At 43.4% G+C, this 24,281-nt stretch overlaps 1 long non-coding RNA gene and 1 pseudogene across 1 annotated transcript in view; both read right to left on the bottom strand.

Annotated features, from left to right (window-relative positions):
* The window catches only part of LOC147011505 (uncharacterized), a 25,501-nt gene continuing 1,220 nt past the window's right edge, over positions 1 to 24,281 (bottom strand). Inside the window, exons 2-3 of the long non-coding RNA XR_015052037.1 lie at positions 11,277 to 11,413; positions 1 to 679 (exon numbers count right to left, since the gene is read on the bottom strand). This is a non-coding gene — a long non-coding RNA (uncharacterized LOC147011505). The remainder of the gene's footprint in view (positions 680 to 11,276; positions 11,414 to 24,281) is intronic.
* Positions 10,320 to 11,266, bottom strand: LOC147011506 (uncharacterized; annotated as a pseudogene).

Raw genomic sequence — 24,281 nt, 5'->3', positions numbered from 1 at the left:
TTTCATGCACATGTGAGGTGTACCAAAGAACGTGCTTACATGTGGGAATGCCCTTTTGCTTTTATGAGCGAGAGGGAGGGGTAAGGAGAAGGGAAGAGGAGGGTGGGGAGGACAGAAAGTTGGGGTTGTGGGGGGGAGGGGGGAGATCAAAGATCAGACAGAGTTGGATGGGGAGGTTGAGGCTTTGGGGACGGGGGTTTGAGACATTTAGGTTGTGGAAAGGGGGTTGAGTTGTGGTGGGTGGGTGTTTGGAGGGGGTTTAAAGGCTTCTCGTGGGAAGGGGATTGAAGCCTTAGGGTTGATGGGGAGGTTGAAGACTTGGGGTTGGGAGGCGGTGGTTGAGGACTCGGGGTTTCAGAGTGGGGTTGATGACTTGGTGTTTGTGAGGGGGAAACGAGTTGACGACTTGATGTCACATTTTAGATTATGTGGATGTTCTGCAGGCCACTGTTAGTCTCCAAATAATGATAGAAATTCAAACCAATTATTCTTAAAGAAATGTTAACTGATTGAGAAACAAAATATAAAAATCATCACGTCATCAATACACAAACGTATTCATTGAAAGGGAACAGGTGTTTCTGTTCCATCAACATCACAAGGTCTCGTACAACTGAGATGGGGACTCATCACGATGCTTCTTCTTCAAATCCATGTACGAGGACTCCTCTCTCTGTCCCTGTTGGAGAAAACATAAATAACTAGAACGGGCACTCGGTAGAGCGCATACCTTCGCCGCCGCTACTTTTTTCCAGGCACATTTGAAAAACGTCATTTAAAAACGTCCATGACATCACAACCATCAGTCCGATTGACGTCAAATTTGGTGTTAGATGTCATTGAGGGCAGTCCAACAAAATGGAATGATAAACACTGAAAAAAATCGAAAGTTTAAAAATGACGTCATCTTGTGACGTCATTTTGACGCACTTCCAATGACGTCACTACCAATCGCGGACTACCATCCTGAAAGCGCTTATTTCACGGAACATTTTAACGTTGGTTTCATGTCAATAGCTCTATTTGATCTGAAGTTATGCCTACAAGTATATTTTGACCTTGAGTGTGACCTTGACCTTGACCATAGAGTTAATTTGCAAAACCTGTTCATAAGTAAGCAGATATTTTGGTACTGATCATAATGCCTGGATTTGGGACAATTTCATTTACAAATTACATAGATATTTGAATATAAAATATTAGGACATTTTAGCCACAATTGAAAAGCGTGATGTTCAAACGTCAATGACGTCATAACGGTCAGTCCGAACGACGTCAAATTTGGTGTGTGACGTCCTTAAGGTAAGTCCTACAAAACGGTATGATCAAAACTGATGAGCTCGAAAATTGAAAATTTACGTCATCTTGTGACGTCATTTTGACGCACTTCCAATGACGTCACGTCAAATCTGACACCACGAACCCGAAAGGTATTTCGTCATGGAACAATATGGCGTTGGTTGCATGTCGATAGCTGTCGGAAGTTATGCTCAAAAGTTTGTTTTTGACCTTTTCATGACCTTGACCTTTGACCCGATCGCTCCCAAAATCTAATCAAATCGTCCTTGGATAATCACGAATCATCCCACCAATTTTCATACAATTCAGTTTAATACTTACTGAGTTATGCGAATAACAAACAAACACACATATTCACAAATAAATAAATACACAGCGACCAAAACATAACCTTTCGCAGAATGCGAAGGTAATCAATGGTTACTGTACAGGTGACGAAATGAAATCACCATGCAGTCACATGACAATCTCCACAAAGTAGAATGTTGGTTGTATTCAATATTTATGAAATTACAATTCGTTATGATGATCCATCCATAATAATAAGTGTGTGTGTGTGTGTGTGTGTGTGTGTGTGTGTGTGTGTGTGTGTGTGTGTGTGTGTGTATCAGTGTGTGTGTGTGTCAGTGTGTGTCTCCTCAATAACTCCAAAACCATGAAACCAAGCAGCCTGAAACTTTGCATGCATACTTATGGAACTCCAAGGAAGTGCAAGAGTGAAAATTGGATGTTTGGGTTAATTAAAACACCCCTTTTGAAGATAAATTACAGCCTTATTTAATTATATCCTTCATCAAGGCATCACCTTTGGTCAGCCCCTTTGTCACCCTGCTCTCCATCGATCGGGTCTTAATTCGCCAGTTTTGGGGGCCTGCTCAATAATGCCTTGACTTGGAACAGGCCACAATGGTTTCTTAATGATAACGTGCTCAAAAATTTTTTTTCTTTCACTTTCCTCACTCATATCATCGAATGCCTGATCCTCATACCTATGAACCACTGTGTCCATCACAATGCTTATGAACGGCCAGAGACGCCAGTGTTTGTGGTTTTATTTAATTTCTGCATATGCATTAACCTCTAGAATATCTTATCCTGAAACTAATTTCAAAATCTAAACTGTGGAATTGACCTCAGCAGCAGTTCTGACTGCTAAAACAAAGTGTTCATTTGTCCAATTCGGGCATTATTTGACATTCCGGGAATCTCCCAGTGTCCGTGGCTTTATTTCATTTCTGCACATGACGTAAGCTCCAAAATTTCATTACCTGAACCAAATTTCAAAATTTGAACTGAGAAATTGACCTTCACAGCAGTTCCAACTGCTACAAAAAAGTGTTCATTTGTCTAATTCAGACATTGTTTGACATTCAGGGCATCTCCGGGTCATGTTTGTTATAACCGATCACAAATCGCTTGCCAAGCCAGCGCGGTCATATTAAAACCTTGTCTCTGGAATGTCAAACAATGTGTGATTTGGACAAATGACCATTTTTTTTAGCAGACAGAAATGCTGCTAAGTTCGATTCTACAGTTTGAAATTTTAAATTTGCCTTCGGTGAAGATATTCTGCAGCTTATCGCATTGCCGCTGTCATGCTTATAAACATCCAGAGAGTTGTATTCACACATTATCACAGGTGTCTGGAAGGTGGTTGTGTGTGGATGGTGGTTGTCTCCAGACGGTGATTGTCTCCGGACATATCTGGACGGTGTTTGTCTCTGTACGTGTCCAGGCAATGTTTGTCTCCGGACTTGTCTTGGCAGTGTTTGAATCCAGACATGTCCGGATGGTGGTTGTCTCCGGATGTGTCTGGATGGTGTTTGTCTCTGGACGTGTCGGGCAGTGTTTGTCTCCGGACTTGTCTTGGCAGTGTTTGAATCCAGACATGTCCGGATGGTGTTTGTCTCTGGACGTGTCGGGCAGTGTTTGTATCCGGACTTGTTCGGGTGGTTTTTGTATCCGGAAATGTCCGAGCGGTGGTTGTCTCTGTACGTGTCCGGGCTGTGGTTGTTTCTGGACATATCTGGGTGGTGGTTATCTCCGGATGTGTTTGGGTGGTGGTTATCTCCAGATGTGTCTGGACAGTGTTTATAGTATGACTGGTAGAAAATGGATTTCAGATATTATTTTGTTTCCATCTGTTGGGGAAATTATTACTCTCGAGACAAGAAACCTTTGCCTCAGTCTGAGTAGGTCAAAGTGTTTGTGTTTTTCCTCTACTGTTCTACTATTTAGTTGTTAAGGCCTACCACCTACTTATAATCTTGTCTTTCTTTGACACTTTGGACATTGCTTGGGTTTTCTGAAAGTACAAGGTGACCGGGCTGATAAGCTGTGCATTCTGTTCTTGCGATCAAAAGCCCTCTCTGCTTATAAAATGGAATGGATATATGGGGAGGGGGAGGATGATCTGAGGGACAGCAAATAAATGGTACAGAAGAAAGAACTCCTTGTGGACATTGATTATTACTGGACTTCTGTGGTTTATTTTATCCCGATACATGCAACACTGTGTCGGCTAGACGTTGAATCCTCGAGGAGGTCAAGATCCCTCAACAATCTAAAGAATCCTTTCGATCACGACGCGGTTCGAGGGTAGAAATCCACGTCACATCTTCACCGTTATTCAATGGAGAATAATTTTGATGAGAGTATGAATCGTAATTAATGCTCCACTGCAAGCTTGCCTTCCCTTCCACTCACCTCCCGCTTCCACTCACCTCACGATTCCACTCACTTCACAAACCCCCTCTGCCCTCCATTCCAATACAATTCTCTGGATGTTTGTCAGCATTACAGCTGAAATCTAATAATCTCTAGAATCTCTTAACGTGAACCGAATTTCAAAATTTAAACTGTGGAATTGACCTTAGCAGCATTAAATACATTTTCATGCACATGAGAGTTGTACCAAAGAACATGCTGACATGTGGGACATTTGATGTTAACCGGAATAGATTGGGAGACAGCCACTGCCTGGACATGTCTGACTGCTGAAAAATAGTCTTCATTTGTCCAATTCAGACAAATTTGATACGCCGGTTGTCTCAGGACGTCCCCGGATGGTGTTTGGTATGACCAAGCCAACAGTTCCTTATCAACAGTTTTTTTGGAGTGCCTGATTGAGTGCTTAATCGTGGTGGGGGGAATCGATTCCAAAGTTCTCATTACAACCATGAAATCGAAAAGAATCAGGTAGTGAACCAGAATCGATGATTCCGAGTAATTCCTACTTCGTAAAAATAAGCCTTTTTTTCTGGGAATTTTTTTCTCATCCCTGTTGGGCATGTTCCAGTTACACATGGCCTGGTAATCTCTCATTGAAAATAAACATGCCCCTGGGAAATGTCATTTGCAATGTAGCAGAAAAAGCAAGTCACTTGAAAACTAAACATGCCCCAAGGACATGTTCCTTTTAAATGAATCGCAAGGCATTTGGAGTTGGCCGGTAAAGTGTGTTTGTTTTGCTGATGGACGGGCAGGCAATACATTGATTGATAAAGTTTTGACAACATGCCATTCAAAAAGGTCCAGAAGTATAGTTTGGAACTATTTCAGGAAGGTGAAAGAGGACAGTCCGAAAGTTGCATGCTCACTTTGTTCAACAGACATTGCTGATTGCTCATCACTGTAATACTGTTGCGGGCCGGATATCGGCTGCGAGCACGACCGCTAGGTGGAGCAGTAGGGTCGACTCTACCGAACACCCGGAATCTAGATCGTACCTTTCGGAAAACTCCGACAGGTACGGGTCCCTTACAGGACCGTGAATCGTCAATAATTCCACCACGTGGGACAGGGTTATTTGCCAAACTTCAAAATACCTAGAGACCCACGTGGCGAGCTACCGAGTATTCACACCCTCAACGGGACTCGAACGGGACGAGTCGTTTCCATGCGTAACCCGAGCGGATGGTTACCGATGTCCCGTCGGTCCAAACGTACATTTACAGCAGCAACGGCCTTTCTAATCACCCAACACGCTAACACAACATGTTAAACCAATGAAATAAACACAAAAACGAGCTGATACATTTAACACATGGATATGTATTTACAATAGGTGGGGAAGGAACACATAAGAGCAGAGTTGAACGGACTATAAAGCAAGGTAAATAATGTACAGCGAAAGCACTTATCCAATTCCTACTTAAAGATGGGCCCACAGATAGACGCACACCCAAAAGAAACGGACTCAAATGGTCTTTATTATCCCTTCGGCTCGGAGGGAAGTCGAGTTGAGGGACGAGAATGTGGCAGCCTACCTGGCCGCGAGCGCTCGGCTAGGCGTCCATCCTCTCCCGGAGCTCCGGTCGCCAGAATACAGAACAGGGCAGCCAGACGCAGACCATGCCGGTGATGAGATGAGCCGAGAAGCAGAGCACACCAGCGATGAGATCAGAAGCGTCGAGCAATGCGTTCCGTGCTGAAGCAGACCACGCGCTCGAGCTGACGGAGAACCAGACTCCAACGACAGGACGAGATTAGAGCAGACGCCAGTGACAGGATGAGATTACAGCAGACGCCGGTGACAGGACGAGATTAATCTCCCCCGTTCATCCAAAATCACCAACCTTTTCCTCTCGGAGGGAGGGGCCTCTTCTCCTGACCACTCGCCTCTAGATTGGCCAGAACCATCACGCGATTCCCTGGCCACCCTCCATTGGACAGACGCACGGTAGGCGGGGCAACTCCCACCCTTCTGGGCAGAGTCCCGAGCGGAAGCATTTGTGGCTCTGCCCACCTCCTCACCTCTGGCCGCGTGCTTAATGGCAATCGTGTTGAGTCGGAAACGGGGAGGGTGACATGCCTGCTCCTTGCCGATTGGCTAAGGAGGGACGCCATGCCTATGTTAGGCGCCGCCCACACGCGTGCTTGCTGGTGAGCACATGAAGGATACCCGCGAGCATAGCGTTGTCGTGTGAAAGTGAAGATGGTGTTGTTGTTGTTATAAGTGTAAAAATCCTATCTATAAAAATAACTCACAGTGCATGTACATTTAATTACCCATTAAACAAGGGAAAGGGAGCTATCTATCCACATTTACTTATCGAAATAACTGAGCTATGGGGACCGGAATGTCTGTGTGCACAAGGCTTCCAAATTCGTAACAATACATCCAACATATGAAAACATTTGAAAAAGAAACAACAGAGAGAGGATCTATTCGTGACGGTTGAGAATGCGCATTCAAAGAAACCAAGGCCTGCAACAGCAACAAGTTTACTTTCCCAATTGACGAATGAAAGCATTTTCGCCCCAGTAATGCCCCATTACACTGCCTTACCTTCCTCTCACACTCCCTTCCCTCTCCTCCATTCACGCTGCCCTCCCGCTCCCTTCATATGTTGCCTTCCCTTTGCCTCGTGCTGCCTCTCCCTCCCCTCACATTGCCTTCCCTTCCCCTCCCTTCATGATGCCTTCCCTTTCCGCTCCCCCCATGTTGTTTTCACTTCACCTCCCCTGGCATTGCCTTCCTTTCCCCTCCCCTCCCCTCACGTTGCCTTCCCTTCCCCCATACCTCCTTATTCCCCTCTCCTTCCTCATTACCCCACCTCTCCTCGCTCTCCCATCCTCCTTTCTGTTTCCCCCTTCCCCTCTCTCTCTCTCTCCCACCCCTGTCTCCCTCCCCATTCATGCCCCCCCTCCCCCACCCCTCTTCGTATTCCTGTCAGCGAAGCATCAGGTGGTATTTACTCATATATATATATATATATATATATATATATATATATATATATATATATATACTGTTAGAGGATGTTTCCACATATACTGTTCGAGAAAGTTGGGGGCTGGCAGGATGACTGAGAGGTATGCACATTCGCATCGAACCAGACTACCCTGGGTGTGAATCCCAACCCAGCTTTCGGCTGTCATCCCGGTTTTTCACAGGTGGGATAAGCATGGTAGTGACTTAATGGTTAAGGTGGCTAGGTTAAGATCTTCGGGCTTTAACTGTTAAGTGTGAGCACTCTCCTGCCGATGAAAAAAACAGCAGGTGGGTTTACACAGCCTGCCACCATTCCGAGGTCGGAAAAGTGAGTACCAGCTTACTGGTAACAGAGGCACTGTTACCCAAAAAATGATGCAACCAGCAGCCACATGCTGCATTCGAAACAACAAGTCGGGTGATCCATCACTATGTGTGATGTCCCTCGGATGGAAGTCAACGTGGTCGGCCCATCTGACGGCATTAGCTGGTGGACGTTAAATATCCGATGGTGTCCTTCATGAAAAGTCGGTGAGCTATCACCAGCATCATTAAATATTTCCAAATTGCTGCCCTAATCGCTTTGGATTCGGTACTTGCTCCAAAAAAAAAAACGGGAACCTGTCCTCTTGTTGGGTTTAAGTGTTGTACTTATCGCTCAGCCAAATCAAAATACATTCTAGAAGAAAGAAGTAGCTGACTTTCATAATTATTGTACAGATGATGGAATCTTTTTCTTGACTCGAAGGGATTTTTGAAGGATTGGTGAAAATAATTATTGATTGCAAATTGGAACCCTGATAAATACCGCTGCCCTTTCTACATGGAAATAGCAAATGAGATGAATGTTTTTGAGTGTACATACAACTGAGATTTCTGTATATTATAGCATGTCGTTTAGGTGCGAAAAACAAGGAAAGGAAAGGGATAAAATGTTGATATCACATGTAATTCAAGTTAAATGCTTCTATAAGAACGTTTGTCAGTGTTATTGAAATACATGAGCCCATGACATTTATTTATTGGCATGTTTAATCGATGCTTAACCTTGATTTTGTTTGTTTTGGAGTGTTAAGAGCAGTTGAATGAAGCTTTGGAAGAACTTCCAATGAAAGATTGAACAATGGGGAGAACCAAGATTTGGGTGATTGGGCATTCAACACGTGATCATGACACTACCCCCTTCCTGAGGAGATAAGATGAGCATGTTAAATAAAGAAGAAACAAAAAAAAAGAAAAACTCACTGAAGAGACGGTGGGACAAGTCAAACCACAGCAAGGCAAAGACTTGACGTTGCCGTTGCATGGTGTCTGCCTGGAGGAATGTCCTCAACCACTCTCGCAAATTGTTGCTCTGCAGATACATCGTGAAATTGCCGTGGTTGCACTATGCACAACGAAGGCCCTGAAGGTCCACACGGCGAGTCTTCTGCAACATGTGTTCAATGGTGCGGGTGGGACTCGTGCAGCCATAGCGGCTACCTCCAACGTGCACAGCTCGCTTGGTGAATCAAACCTGATTGCACAAACTGCTGCTACAAGGCCCCAAACTCTGCTGGGGCTGGATCTCTGGGTCACCTCTCGAGTCCTTTTCATCTCCTTCAACCCAGTTTCGAACCCAAGTTTGTACCTGCCAAGATCTACCTTCTCTGCAGCTCAAGGAGTGACTCGACTGTATTTCCTGTTGGGTGCTGCTCTATCTACACCCTGACCTGCTTATCTGCTGGCCTCAGGTAGCATGTCTTTTCAATTTGTGACACCTGCTGATGAACAGGCCATGAATTAAATGGAAACGCACTCACTAACCTGGCTGGGACACTATTGAAATGGTCATCATCCAGCATTTAGGCCATTGGCGAGATAGGGCCACCGTGCACCCCCCCACCCCCCACCTCCCAACAAAACTATGTTTTTTTTGAAGTGTCTGGATATGCTGAATACAAATTTGAATGTTAACATTTAAAATATTGGGATGCACTACCTGTTTTAGCTTCATGAAAAGGGTTACCCTCAAAAATGAATTTTCATCATTTGTGCCAAAAGCGATTTCCGTACCCAATCAGAATGGCTTCGAGATGACCCATTACACTGTCAGACTACACATAATATGGCTTATATGAAACATAATCTCATGCTGGTTCCATGTATGTGTCTAAAATTAATATATCCAAGAGCTTATATAACATGTTGAGTGCATGTACTGTATCGTCTTATTAACCGTTCATTACTGTGTTGTGGAAGTTTCAATAAATCTTATTTTTAAGACATTTTTTTTTCTTCTGCTAAATAGTCCAGAATAAGAATCTGACTTAATTTGTTATCCATATATATAGTATCCAAATACAATTTAATCCAGATAACATGAACACACATGATGTTATCACACTAAAAACAACAGAACGGTATTCACAAAATCAAAAGTAGGGTTGGGTTTTAAAAATAAAATTGCTGAGAACATTATTCATGTTAATATCACTGATATATTCTTTCCCACTCTAAATAATATAGTAATGTATTTTACAATACATATAAATGTGCTACATTCATACTTATTTCCCAAATTCTGATTACAAACAATGATTGAAACCAACATTATATTTACATATAGTAGGTAATAACAGTCTGTAACATTGTTCCTTTTACCAAGCGATAACACAGTATATCTTTCATATACATATTTCAAGATATTTCTGTTGATATATTATCATGATCAATACAGTTTCATTGTATTCATCAGGTAAGTACCAATATCATGAGATTTTACTGTCATCATTTCAATCAATGTCAACAGCTAATGGTTCAGCTATGTTCTACAATCTTGGTCAGACTCTGAGCTGTCACCAGTGTGGATTGAGACCATTCCATTGAGGTTGTTCAGTAACTGGTCAAAATTATCAAATTCAGAGTGGAAAATGGAAGGGGCCCCTGGTGATCGAATGATTTGCATTGACAGCAGACTTGATGTTTCAGCAACAGCCTGTGCAAGGGCAGTTTCCAACTCTAGTGAGAATGAGTAGTTTTCTGAGTGTCCCATTCAGTTCAGCAAGGTTATCAATTTTTCGCTCCTGAAAAGGTGACGAAGTGTCATATATATGAGCATATGCTTCGGGAGTTTCCATTCCCCATTCGATGCTGCACGACAAATATCTTGCCCAATTGAATTCACGAGCCTGTGCACTTTTGACGTGTGAGGAGTTGGTTTGCCTGATATCAGGTCATTCAATTTTTTTTCCAATTGTGATGGAATTACAGCTGTCATGTTTCCAAGGTCCTGGGCAGATGGAGGCCATTTCAAGTCGTCAGCTTTTGCGAAGCTCTCCAGAATCACTTGACGTAGGTAATTTCCAACATCCTGGATCATGTCCCAAGAACCAAGTTCACATGCACATCAAACTGTCACTAATGTCACGGTGAGAGCTGTAGACATTGTAAGACTGGAAGTTGCCTCTTCTGTTTAGTGTGCAGAAGGCCAGTCTGTCCTTGTAGTTGTCATGTTTCTCCAGCTTAGCTTTGAGGTTTTCTCCACGAAATTTGGGATTGGGGAAGTTGGTGCATTTCAGGTGAGAGATATAAATTTCACTTAGCTCTGACAGTTTCATCATATTCTTGCTGATGATGATATCCCTGTCGATTACTTGGCATACAGCACCAAATGCCTCACTGTGTGCCTCTGCTAGTTTGATTTGTTGCTCCTTGTCTTCTATGCTTGTACTTCTCCATTTGTTTGTATTGGACTCTGCAGGATTTGTGGTATTTAGCTTCTGTAGCAAACAAATCATGGCCTCTAATTCTGATCAGCAACTTCTCATCTAATTTGTCCTCAGCAGTTTTGAGCACCGTTCTCCATCCATCAAACTCAAACTGACTTGAACCTTCAGTAGTCCATGTCCCTTTGACTTTCACTTTCTTCCGTTCCATCGAGTGGCAAAATATACAATCGGGTGAGAATAGTACCTTGTCACCAGCTGAGCCCCTCCGACTTAACTTGGAACATGATGGTTCAGATTGGTCATAATCACTGGAAATTCGATTGAGATTCATAGTGAATCTTTGGTAACATTCTCTGTGATATCCATCACCTTCAGTAATGGTGTCTGGTATGAGGTCACAGGTAGCAGTCATTCGGTGAACAGATTCTAATGGCTGAGACAGTCTCCTGTCACGTATGTCCTTCAACCTGGCAAGTCTTTCATCGAATTCTACACTTATTGATAATGCCACGAGAGGTCCATACTGAAACCCAGGGATGTGTATGATGCACCTGAACTTTGGTCTTGTCCCTTGGCTTCCACTGCCACCATCCTTCGGGCGTTTGGTTGGGGGCCTTCTTTCTCTTGACGTTCTGATGAGTGCATTGGGTCAGATCACTTTGCATGGTTGCACTCAGCCTCTGTGAACCTGCAAATAAATAAGAAAGCCAACATAAAAAAATTTAAAATGTCATATCTGTGATTAAATTTAAAATTGAGAGTTATTTTGCTATTCATAATTGACTTAAGTGATTGTCTTTGACCTAAAAGAGAAAACAACTACATATTTGGTGTTAATAACAAAATAAATGAATTGTATCTTAACTAACCTGTTGGCTTCAATGTAAATGATGGGAATAATTCTTAAGTAATCTGCAAATGAATATTTGTTGTTGAAGTTCCTTGAGGGGGAGGTGTCTGTACGTCTGCTCTAATGGCCATATTCTGCACATTAAAAATATAATTATGTGGAGGAAAAAAATTCACACAATACCAATTTCAATATGGATATCTTTGTTCATGAGAAATCAAGCTTTCTCTTCAGCACCGTCATTTCTGTGTTAGGTATTGACCTCGATGGAGGCTCTGGTCATAGTTAATAAACACAATGAGATTAACCATATGCAATTTAGGATGTGATAACATTGCGGCTATCCAAGATATTGGACCCATTTTGGCATCAAGTCGAATGCAGTTGGCATTGGCATGTCACCTCATGGTTAATTAGCAGGATATATAACAAGAAACAGGATAAAATAAGCTTTATTGAAAACTCTACAACACAGTAATGGGCAGTTAATAAGACGATACAGTACATGTACTCAACATATTATATAAGCTCTTGGATATATTAATTTTAGACACATACATGGAACCAGCATGAGATTATGTTTCATATAAGCCATAATATGTGTAGTCTGACAGTGTAATGGGTCGTCTGGAAGTCATTCTGATTGGGTGCGGAAATCGCTTTTGGCACGTATGACGAAAATTCATTTTTGAGGGTACCCCTTTTCATGAGGTTAAAACAGGTAGTGCATCCCAATATTTTCAATGTTTACATTCAAATTCGTATTCAGCATATCCACACACTTCAAAAAAACATAGTTTTGTTGGGATGTTGGGGGGGTGCACGGTGGCCCTATGCCCCTATCTAACCCATGGCCTAATTCTTCTCCTATGAGCACTCGCTGCCATTGTTGATTGAACTTGTGTAACAGATATCTTTTCTCCTCTAGGAACGGGGTATGGTGATAATGTGTAATATAATTGTTCAAATTTTCCTGATGTAGAGAAAAGGGGGGAATGTGGAAGAAAAATAATTATATTCATGTACTTTGAATTATAATTGTTGCTGGTGCTTTATAAATTCAATTTTTATGCTATAGTTGAATTGACTCTCAGTTATGTTTCCCTTTACCCAAGAGTCTTTTGACCTAAATATTGATAAAAGGAATGTCTGACTATGAAACAGGGTGACCTGGTTGATAACACTGCAACTTTTGCCATCATTCTCTCTTTCACGCAGTGGACACATATTGCAGTTTGAGTCCTTTTGCCTAATGCTAATCAGCTAACCCTGTAGTTGAGTTGCCAAATGTCTCCCTCCCATTCTTTGGAATGTCAGGTTGTGTATAAGAAGAATTGCTTCGGGCTTTTGTTTCAGTGAAGTCCATTTGAATGCTTCAGTAAAGCATTCAATGTTCTTCCTCCGTATATACGAAATTAAAGATTCCCCTTTGGTGTGTTGATCCAACATGTGGAAATTGAGTTATTTTCTACGACATTATGATCAAACAATCTTTACTTCATATTGTTATGATACATCTTATGATAAAACAATCTTTACTTGGTATTGTTATGATGCATCTTATGATAAAACAATCTTTACTTGGTATTGTTATGATACATCTTATGATAAAACAATCTTTACTAAGTATTGTTATGATACTTCTTATGATAAAACAATCTTTACTTGGTATTGTTATGGAAACGTTTGCAGAGCAATGCACCTTGTACAAATGGTTGCTGTGGAAAATGCATTGACCATGCATATGTAGTTGTTTTCACTTCAATTTAATATGTCTTCTTCTTCTTCTTCTTCTTTCGGCTGCTCCCGTAAGAGGTCGCCACAGCGGATCATCCATCTCCATTTCGCTCTATCCTCCACATCTTCCATTGACACTCCAACCACCCGCATGTCCACCCTCACCACATCCATGAACCTCTTCTTTGGCCTTCCTCTTCTCCTCCTACCTGGCAGCTCCATCCTCAGCATCCTTCTCCCGATATACTCCGCTTCCCTCCTGTGCACATTTCCAAACCATCTCAATCTCGCCTCTCTCACTTTGTCTGCAAACCGTCCTACCTCCGCTGTCCCTCTAATATACTCATTCCTTATCCTGTCCATCCTCGTCACTCCCAACGAGAATCGCAGCATCTTTAACTCTGCCATCTCCAGCTCCGCTTCCTGTCTTTTTGTCAGCGCCATCGCCTCCAAACCATACAACATAGCTGGTCTCACGACCATCTTATATACTTTCCCCTTCACTCTTGCAGCTACCTTTCTGTCAGAAATCACTCCTGCAACTCTTCTCCACCCACTCCATCCTGCCTGCACTCTCTTTTTCACTTCTCTCCCACACTCTCCGTTACTTTGGACAGTTGATCCCAAGTATTTAAACCCATCCACCTTCCCCGCTTCAAGTCCTTGCAAACGCACCATACCACCACCCTCCCTCTCGTTTACGCACACGTACTCCGTCTTACTCGTACTGACTATCATTCCCCTTCTCTCCAGTGCGTACCTCCACCTCTCGAGGCTCACCTCAGCCTGCTCCCTACTCTCCCTACAGACCATCACCATTGCAAACAGGAAAGGGCTCAGAGTCGATCCTTGGTGCAATCCCACTTTTACCTTAAACCAGTCCGTCATTCCTACCGCACACCTCACCGCTGTCACACTGTCCTCATACATATCCTGCACGATCCTCACATACTTCTCCACTACTCCCGACTTCCTCAGACAATACCACAACTCCTCTCTTGGCACCCTATCGTAAGCTTTCTCTAAATCCACAAACACACAATGTAACTCTTTCTGGCCTTCCCTATACTTCTCCATCAACATTCTCAAAGCAAACATTGCATCAGTGGTGCTCTTTCCTGGCATAAACCCATATTGCTGCTCACAAATCATCACCTCTCCTCTCAACCGAGCTTCCACTACTCTTTCCCACAACTTCATGGTGTGGCTTAACAACTTTATCCCTCTGTAATTACCACAGCTCTGCACATCACCCTTGTTCTTGAAAATCGGAACCAGTACACTTAATCTCCACTCCTCCGGCATCCTCTCACTTTCCAAGATTTTATTAAACAATCTGGTTAAAAAGCCTACTGCCTTTTCTCCTAAACACTTCCATGCCTCCACTGGTATATCATCTGGGCCAACCGCCTTTCCACTCTTCATCTTCTTCATAGCAGTCCTCACTTCATCCTCACTGATCCACCCCACTTCCTCATTCAATATCTCCACCTCTTCCAACCTTCTCTCTCTCATTTTCTTCATTCATCGGCTCCTCAAAGTACTCCATCCACCTTCTCAACACACTCTCCTCGCTTGTCAGCACATTCCCATTTGCATCCTTTATCACCCTAACCTGCAGCCCATCCCTCCCAGCTCGGTCCCTCTGTCTTACAAACCTGCATAAATCCTTTTCCCCTTCTTTTGTATCCAACTTCTCATACAGCTCGCCATATGCCTTTTCCTTAGCCTTTGCCACCTCTCTCTTTGCCTTTCGCCGCCACTCCTTGTACTCCTGCCTACTTTCTTCATCTCTCTGACTATCCCACTTCTTTTTCGCCAACCCCTTCTTCCTTATACTTTCCTGTACTTCCTCGTTCCACCACTAAGTCTCCTTATCTTCCTTCCTCTGTCCAAATGTCACACCAAGTACCTTCCTAGCTATCTCCCTCACCACTTCTGCTGTAGTTGCCCAATCATCCCACCCATCTTTACCACCATCCAACACCTGCCTCGCCTCCCCTAAATTCCACGCAATAGTCTTCCTCCTTCAGCTTCCACCATCTGGTCCTTGGTTCAGCCCTCACTCTCTTCCTCAACCTCACCTCCAAAATCATCCTACAGACCACCAATCGATGCTGTCGAGCTACACCCTCCCCTGCCACCACCTCACAGTCTCTAATCTCTTTCAGATTGCATCTCCTGCTTAAGATGTAATCCACCTGTGTGCACTTTCCTCCACTCTTGTATGTCACCCTGTGTTCCTCCTTCTTCTTGAAATACGTGTTTACCACTGCCATTTCCATTCTTTTTGCAAACTCGACCACCATTTGCCCTTCCACATTTCTCTTGTTGAGACCGTACCTACCCATCACCTCCTCATCCTCTTTATTCCCTTCCCCAACATGCCCATTGAAATCTGCTCCAATCACCACTCTTTCATCCTTGGCTACACTCTCCACCACTTCATCTAACTCACTCCAGAAATCTTCTTTATACTCCATCTCACACCCCATATGTGGGGCATATGCACTGATGACATTCATCATCACCCCTTCAATTTCCAACTTCACACTCATCACTCGGTCTGGCACTCTCCTCACCTCCAATACCCTCTTGACATAATCCCCTGATTACCCTGAAGGAGGATTGATTACCCCTGAAGGAGGATTATGTATTTACATGTAAATTAATATGTATTTACATGTAAATTCAGTCTTTACAGAAACTTCAGTGATGTAAATCTCTGCCAATTGAAGACAGTTAACCAACAAACGATTTGTGAGGGTTAGACGGCCACAAATCGTCCACCAGACGGCGGTCTCCTTGGGTTAACCTGAGGCGGTCCCTTCGGGTGGGTGCCTGGAATGTCCTATCCCTAAGAGAGGATGATCACCTGTCTCTGTTATCATCTGAGCTCAAGCGTTTGGACATCGGGATTGCAGCTCTCTCTGAGGTTCGGAGACCGGATTGCGGCGAGATAATGGTGGGTGGTTACACCTACTATTGGTCTGGTCGCTCTGATGGTTACCATACCCAAGGAGTTGCTGTAGCTGTGTCCAATAAGCTGACCCCAATGATAATTGAGGTAACACCGGTCAACGAGCGTATTATGAGATTAAGGATTCGTCACTCCTTAGGTGTCATTTCCCTGGTCTCTGTTTATGCTCCAACTGAGGCGAGTGATCTCACCGTGAAGGATGCATTCTACGCCACACTCGAGTCTGGTTGATCAGTACCCCAGACGAGATACACTTCTAGTCTTGGGGGATTTCAATGCATCGACTGGAACTGATAGGGATGGTTATGAGGTGTGTGTTGGTCCCCATGGGTCAGGAACTATGAACCAGAATAGCACTAAGTTCCTTGACTTTGCAAGAAGTCATGGACTTAGGGTGGCTGGTTCATGGTTTCAGCGCCCACAAGCTCATCGCTGGACTTGGTATTCCAATGCTGGCAGTGTGGCAAAGGAGATTGACCATGTCCTCATTGACGGTCATTGGAGGATGATCCAGAACTGCAGGGTCTACCGGAGTGCTCAGTTCCTCAATACTGACCACAGGCTTGTTGTAGCAACTCTAAAGCTGCACCTTAAATCCTGGAGAATGGTACCATCCCAGCCTAGGCTGGATGTTGCCAAGCTCAGGGATGAGAGAGTAGCTGAGGAGTTTGTGAACAGGCTGAGTGGACACTTGGGGGGTCTGGGTGCTTTGGGGGGTCCTGAAGAGTTGTGGAGCGCCTTCAAGACCACCATCCTTGATGTTGCCGGTGGATGCCTTGGAACTCACCACAGGGCAAAGAAGAATTTTGTCTCTCAAGGGACACTGGATACCATTGACCAGAGTCGCAGGGCCAGGCTGAATGGCAGAGCTGAGCTGTTCAGGGAGCTGAGGCGTAAAACTGTATGTGCACTGAGGGTGGACAAGGAGGCCTATGTGCGAGGAATCTGTGAGGGGGTAGAGCATCACCTGTGGACAGGTGATTCTCGTCCCGCTTACAGGGGAATTCACGCATTACGTTCATCCAAGCCCATCCCTCGGAGCACTGCAGTTCGAGCAGAGAGTGGTAGGCTCTTGACTGAGGCGTCTGAAGTGAAGGCCCGCTGGGCCGGTTACTTTGAGCGGTTGTACCAGGCTGATCCCCCAGCTGTCGAGTTGGATGTCAAGGGTGTTACAATCCCTGTTGCTGACCCTCGAATCAACTGTGGTCCACCTTCGCTTGTGGAAACACGGGCTGCGGTGAACCAGTTGAAACGGGGGAAAGCTCCAGGGATCTTTGGCATCCATGCCGAACTTCTCAAGGCTGGTGGAAATGCTGCACTCGTGTTGTTGCATGCAGTTTTGTTCTCTGCCTGGAACACAGGCATCATCCCAACTGACTGGAAGAGGGGCCTTGTTGTCCCTCTCTGGAAAGGGAAGGGTGATCGCCAAGACTGCAACAACTACCGAGGGGTGACGCTGCTCTCAGTGCCGGGCAAGGTCTTTGCTCGGATAATTCTTGATAGGGTTCGCCACCATCTGCTTGAGCACCAGCGTCCAGAGCAGTCAGGCTTTACACCAAAGAGGTCAACGATTGACCGTATCCTTGCACTTCGTGTCCTCACGGAACGCAGATGAGAGTTTTGGCAGGGGCTGCTTGCAGCCTATGTTGATCTCTGTAAAGCATTCAATTCAGTGAATCAGGATGTCCTCTGGAGGATTCTTGGTCTTCGTGGGGTGCCACCAAAACTGATCGATCTGATGTCTGAACTCTACTCTGGTACTGAGAGTGCTGTGAAGTGTGGTGGTACCATCTCTGACTTATTTCCAGTTGTTACTGGAGTTCGTCAGGGATGTGTACTTGCCCCCACACTTTTCAGCACTTGTATGGAGTGGATTTTAGGGAGGATGTCGGAGAGATCAAGTTGTGGTGCATCATTTGGGAATGTCAAGATCTCGGACCTTGATTTTGCAGATGATGCAGTCATCTTTGCGGAGACTTTAGACATCCTCTTGGGGGCCCTCGAGGTGCTGAATGAGGAGTCGGAGCCGTTGAGATTATGGGTTTCTTGGGTCAAAACTAAGATCCAGGCTTTCGGTGACATCTTGGATGCTGCTGTCCTGTCTGTGTGTTTGTGGTGAGGATGTTGAGGTCGTGGAGAGATTCACTTACCTTGGCAGTGATATTCATGTCTCTGCTGGCTGCGAGTCAGAGGTCAATAGACGTCTGGGTCGGGCCTGGGGAGTCATGGATTCACTGGATCATGGGGTGTGGCGCTGCCGGTACCTGTGCGGGAGGACGAAAGTCCGAGTCTTCAGGTCCTTGGTACTTCCAGTCTTGCTCTATGGGTGCGAGACTTGGACTCTGACCAAGGATCTGAGATGGAGACTTAATTCCTTTGGTACCAGGTCTCTTCGGAGAATCCTTGGCTATCGCTGGTCGGATTTTGTGTCCAACGAGCGGTTGCTGAGAGAGACTCGGATGAGATTTGTTACCTGCATAGTCCGTGAGCGTCAGTTGCGGCTGCATGGACATGTGGCTCGTTTTCCTGACGCTGATCCTGCTCACCAGATTCTCTCAGCGAGGGAGTCTCATGAGTGGAGGAGGCCAGTGGGCCGACCACGTGCCTCATGGTTGCAACAGGTTGACCATCATCTCAAGGAGATGGGGATGGGCCTGGCATCTGCCTGGGGGATGGCCAGACGGAGGCCCCTGGAGTACCGGCGGAAAGTGGACGCAGCGACGCGCTGTTCTGGCACATGCTCCCATACCTGACCTGAACCAACAAGTTCAGTTCTGAAGCCAACAAACCAGGATTGATATTGTTACGAATTTGCGCCCACCGGCGTGCGATCGACCGCGTTTCCCTATAGCAGCCGCGTCGCCCACCGGACGGACAATTCATTCGTGACCTTCCGGAACAACGCCGGAACCCTGTCACGGGTGGGTCTTCAACCCCACTACGGCCTAGCCAATTTTCTATCCGCGCAAAATAGGGTCAATCGCCGAATATCGATATACCTAAGTACCTGCATGGGTAGCCTACCGGGAGACCGTACCTCGGCGCAGGTCGGCTTGGACACGAACCGCTCAAGCGGTCCGTTCCGTTCTGCAGTGATAACCGAGCGGGTATTATCGCCCGACCTCGCCGGATCCGATTCTATTTAACCGGTATTTAACAACCCAACTATTATTCCACAATGCAAGATGGCATTTCAATGGGGAGAAAGGAGGACGCAACAAATGGGGTACATTTAACCAAGCACATTTATTTCAATTAACACGTATGCACGTTTGTACAGCCAAAGCAATCATGCACGGGATGGGGACAAAGACACGAGCAAGGCAAAAACACTACGACCGACTATTATTTATTAATGTACAAGCACTTAACCAGTTTTACTTATAAGACACGGCGCGACCAACATTCATTCAAAAGAAAGGAAAAGGCCACCCTCAAAGACGAGGGCGCCAGACAGGGTCCGTAGACCTTTATGGCGTGGAACCTGGATGACCGAACGGGCCCCACGACACCGTTGCAGGTTACCTGCACCCTCGTGGTGCGATGGTGGGCGAGTCGCGACGTCTGTCCCCCATGGCAGCTAGGACAGCCGCGGCTGAGCTCGGCCCTTCACGGGGCCGGTGAGCTCTCTGCGGCGCTCTCCACACGGATGCGCAGGCTTGCGCAACAGAGCTGGCAAAGTGGCGCCTCCCGTCCGCATCCCTGGTGCCACGCCCAGACTCCCCACCGACTGTAAGCTCCGACGAATGGGTTGTCCCACGGACCGCTTCTCCACAGACAGACCACCACGAGCCGAAGATCCCGACGAAGAAGACCACCAGAAGAAACCACCAACACGCTACACTTGGCGTCCTGCACGCCCTTATATGCCTCCTGGCTTCTTGCTCCGCCCTCCTTCGAGCTCCTCCCGGAAGCTTCGAGAAAGGGGGCGTTCCTTATTTCCAGCGCCTCACTCATATGAACCGACCAATGACAAACGATCTCCCCTTTGCGGTGCACGGGAAAAACAGGCGGGAAAATCCACGCGCCACCGATATACTCGAAATCCCTGGTTCCTTTTCGCTTTGTAGAGATGTTTTTTTATGAGCAGAGAGGGTTGTGGTTTGGTTTGTGGAAAAGGGGATCGGCAGTTGGCGTAGCAGGGAAGGTGGTTAGGTGATTGGCGTAATTGTGGTTGAGGTGTGAGGATGGCATGGTTTGTTGAGAGGCAGGTGTGGTTGTGGTTGGTGGTTGAGGCAATCGTGGTTGTTGTGATGGTGGCGTTGTGAAGGTGGTTGTGGTCGTTGAAATGTGGTTGGTCCAAAATAACGATAGTCAAGAAAAACGGCTATCTCAAAGGATCACAGCGCTGTGACACGAATAATTCCCATTAAACAACGGTGGGGAAATCAAACTGAACACAGACTTATCGATCTAACTGAACTATGGACCTTTATGGTGCTCTGCGAATTTCTGCAGCCATAACAATATCTCTCTTACCCTTTCATCAAATAGTTTTCATTGTTGGAAGAAATTGTAACAGAACTGTGAGCAAACTAGGTAGATATATATATATATATATATATATATATATATATATATATATATATATATATATATATATAGATACATATATATATATATATATATATGTATATATATATATATATGTATATATATATATATATATATATATATATATGTATATATATATATATATATGTATATATATATATATATGTATATATATATATATATATATATGTATATATATATATATATATATATATGTATATATATATATATATATATATATATATGTATATATGTATATATATATATATATATATATATATATATATATATATATATGTATATATATATATGTATATGTATATATATATATATATATATATATATATATATATATATATATATATATATATATATAAAGCCTGGTGTTGGTGCAGTGGTTAGGGCAGCGGCTTGGGATCCAAAAGGTCCTGAGTTCAAGCCCCGTTGGGCCACTGAATTAATACACCAGGGGGTTGACTCAGCCTGTCATCCTTCCGAGGTCGGCGAAATGAGTACCAGTGTACTGGGCCGGTGTATACCCCGGTTAAAATAGGTGTACCATATCCCTGTGTCATAAGAGGCGACCAGGGTTGCGTCAGGAAGGGCATCCGGCGTAAAACATGTGCCAAATCACTATGCGGATCATACGGATGATCCGCTGTGGTGACTCCAAACGGGAGCAGCCGAAAGAGGAAGAAGAAGATATATTCATATATATATATATATATGAATTCCCCTGAATAAAATATTAATCTTTCTGAAGTCTCATCACTCATCCATATCTAAAGTGTGGTTCATTATGGATCTTACTTTAACCCCAACAATGCTCGTGTTTACATGTCAGTCATTATTTAGTGAAAAATAGTTTTTAGATCCTCGTGGAGGATCTCCAAGTCTTACTCACGTTGTTGTTCTTGTGGACTTTTTTTGTTTCACAGCCTACAGTTTTCATCGAAACTTCCTGAAACTTGGCGTATATATGTAAAAATACCCTGTGCAGATAGTAACGATCTCCGATTTTGAAAATTCCTCCAAGAAAAAAAGTTATGACTTCAAAATATCTCCACTAATGGAAATCGCCTAAAAAATTATCTCCAAAACTAGGCAAGTTTTTGAATTCTGTTTGTGGGAATTGAACAGGGCATTAGCAGGGATGAATTACCACACATATGATACATCACTATGATGTCATATCAATTTTTATGACGTCATTCCTATTTTTTGACATTTTTTGTTTCACAACCCAGAGTTTTCATCGGTCTTCGTGAAACTTGCCGTGTATATGCAGAAAGCCCATGCGCAGGCAGTAACCATCTCCGATTTTGGAAATTCTTTCAAGAAAAAAAGTTGACGTCATAATATAGCCGCTAATGGAAATCGCCTATACCATTATCTCCGAAACTAGGCAAGCTGTTTGAATTTGTTTGCGAGAATCAAGCCGGGAATTAGCACAGATAATTTATCGCAAACCTGATACATCACAATGACGTCATATACGTTTTTATGACGTCATTAAGAGGACGAGGATCTTAGCTCATTCGAGCGTGTTTGAAAACAAATCGTTACTCGATCTCTCCATTCATCATCTTGTACACGTGGGCTATAAGGGTTATAATAAGCCTTGTCTGACCAAGAACAAGCACCTGTACATTTCAGTCCCTGTGAGTGACACTTACACCATGAGGTTGAACAGTTATTACATTTGCAAAAGAGAAAGGGAGGATACTCTGCTGAAACAGGGTGTGTGGTTGTAAAGACTGGCTTCAACTCATTGTCCTTCATGCACCATCCGCTGTTTGTAACAAGTGGTAGCTGCGGAGATGGGATTACTTGTTGTTCTCCAGAACAGTGCTTGGTGGTGTGCTCTCATAATGTGTTTCTGAAGGGAATCATGTGGAGGTGGCAGCATGTCCAGTTCTGTCATACATTTCTGGAATAACCTGCTCCTTGCCTCATTCACATCTGTTACTTGAAAATTGGACAAGTACAGGTCACAGACGAAGGCTTCAATTTCAGCTGCTGTGTCCACAGTAAGATCACCAATTCCACAATTGTTCAGGAGTTTAGGATTGGAAAGAAATGTTTTCCATGCTCGTATGTTTCCAATGCCTTGCATGATGCTAACGGTATCACAGCAGCTTGTCATGATATGAAAATCAGAGAGGTTTCTGCGGATAGTAATTGGTAGATAAATCTTACGAACCTTGACAAAATGTCGCTTTTTCCATGTCCCAGATCGAACTAAACTTCCTTGTTGAGCTGGCTGAAAAAGTGAACAAGTATCACCTGGACATTTGTGTTTCTGCAAACCACAACCAGCCTCTCAAATCCCGACAGACAAACATCAATTCCATAAGAAACTATTCAATTATTCCATGAGGATTCCATGAGGAACTATGAATAATTAATCTCGTATCTCCTTCTTCATGAGTTCATGGGAGAAAGTGATCATGTCGTCCTGACGATACCACCTGTACATCTTCCCCGTCGTCAAACCCTCCTCCTACCATTACTCCAACACCATCAAGTGAGTCTGCCTTTATCAATAGCTGTTCTGATAATAACTCAGCAAGGTTTGCTTTGTTTCACCTCCAAGTCAATAAGGATATCCCAGTTGATTGTTTGTATTCTTTGAAGAACATCTTGATTATCTTGGTCCTTAAACTTTGAGCATCCTATAACACCATCTCTTATCGTTTCAATCCCTTGATGGCGAAAAAACTGACCGTTTTCAGACCTGACAAATGATAAACTTTTCCAAGTCTGTGGTGACATCTCGGATTAGTCTGTGAGAATGGAGAACAGCTATGGGTTCCATTGTGATGTATTTACATTGACATGACAACACTGCTGTCCGATGAACAGAACACAATATGTGTAGAAATGAGACGAGTAGATTGTAGAGATGTGACGTGTATCAATGTTTCACTTGTGAGATACTCTTGATATACACAATGTATATATATGTATATATATATATATATATATATATATATATATATATATATATAATGTATGTTCAGTGTATGTATGTATATGTATATATATATATATATATATATATATATATATATATATATATATATATATATATATATATATATATATTGATGTATATTTATATATATATATATATATATATATATATATATTTATGTGTATATATATATATATATATTTATGTGTATATATATATATATATTTATGTGTATATATATATATATATATATATATGTATATTTATGTGTATGTATATATATATATATATATATATGTATATTTATGTGTATATATATATATATATATATATATATATATATATATATATATATATTTATGTGTATATATATATATGTATGTGTATATATATATATATATATATATATATATATATATATATATATATATATATATATAGTTATATATATATTATCT

Source organism: Eptatretus burgeri, chromosome 15, assembly GCF_056783735.1.
Source record: "Eptatretus burgeri isolate ZD-2024b chromosome 15, Ebu_testis_v1, whole genome shotgun sequence".
Classification (NCBI taxonomy): Eukaryota; Metazoa; Chordata; class Myxini; order Myxiniformes; family Myxinidae; genus Eptatretus; species Eptatretus burgeri.
Note: the sequence above shows the minus strand (reverse complement) of the source record. Positions and strands in the feature narration are given on the sequence as shown.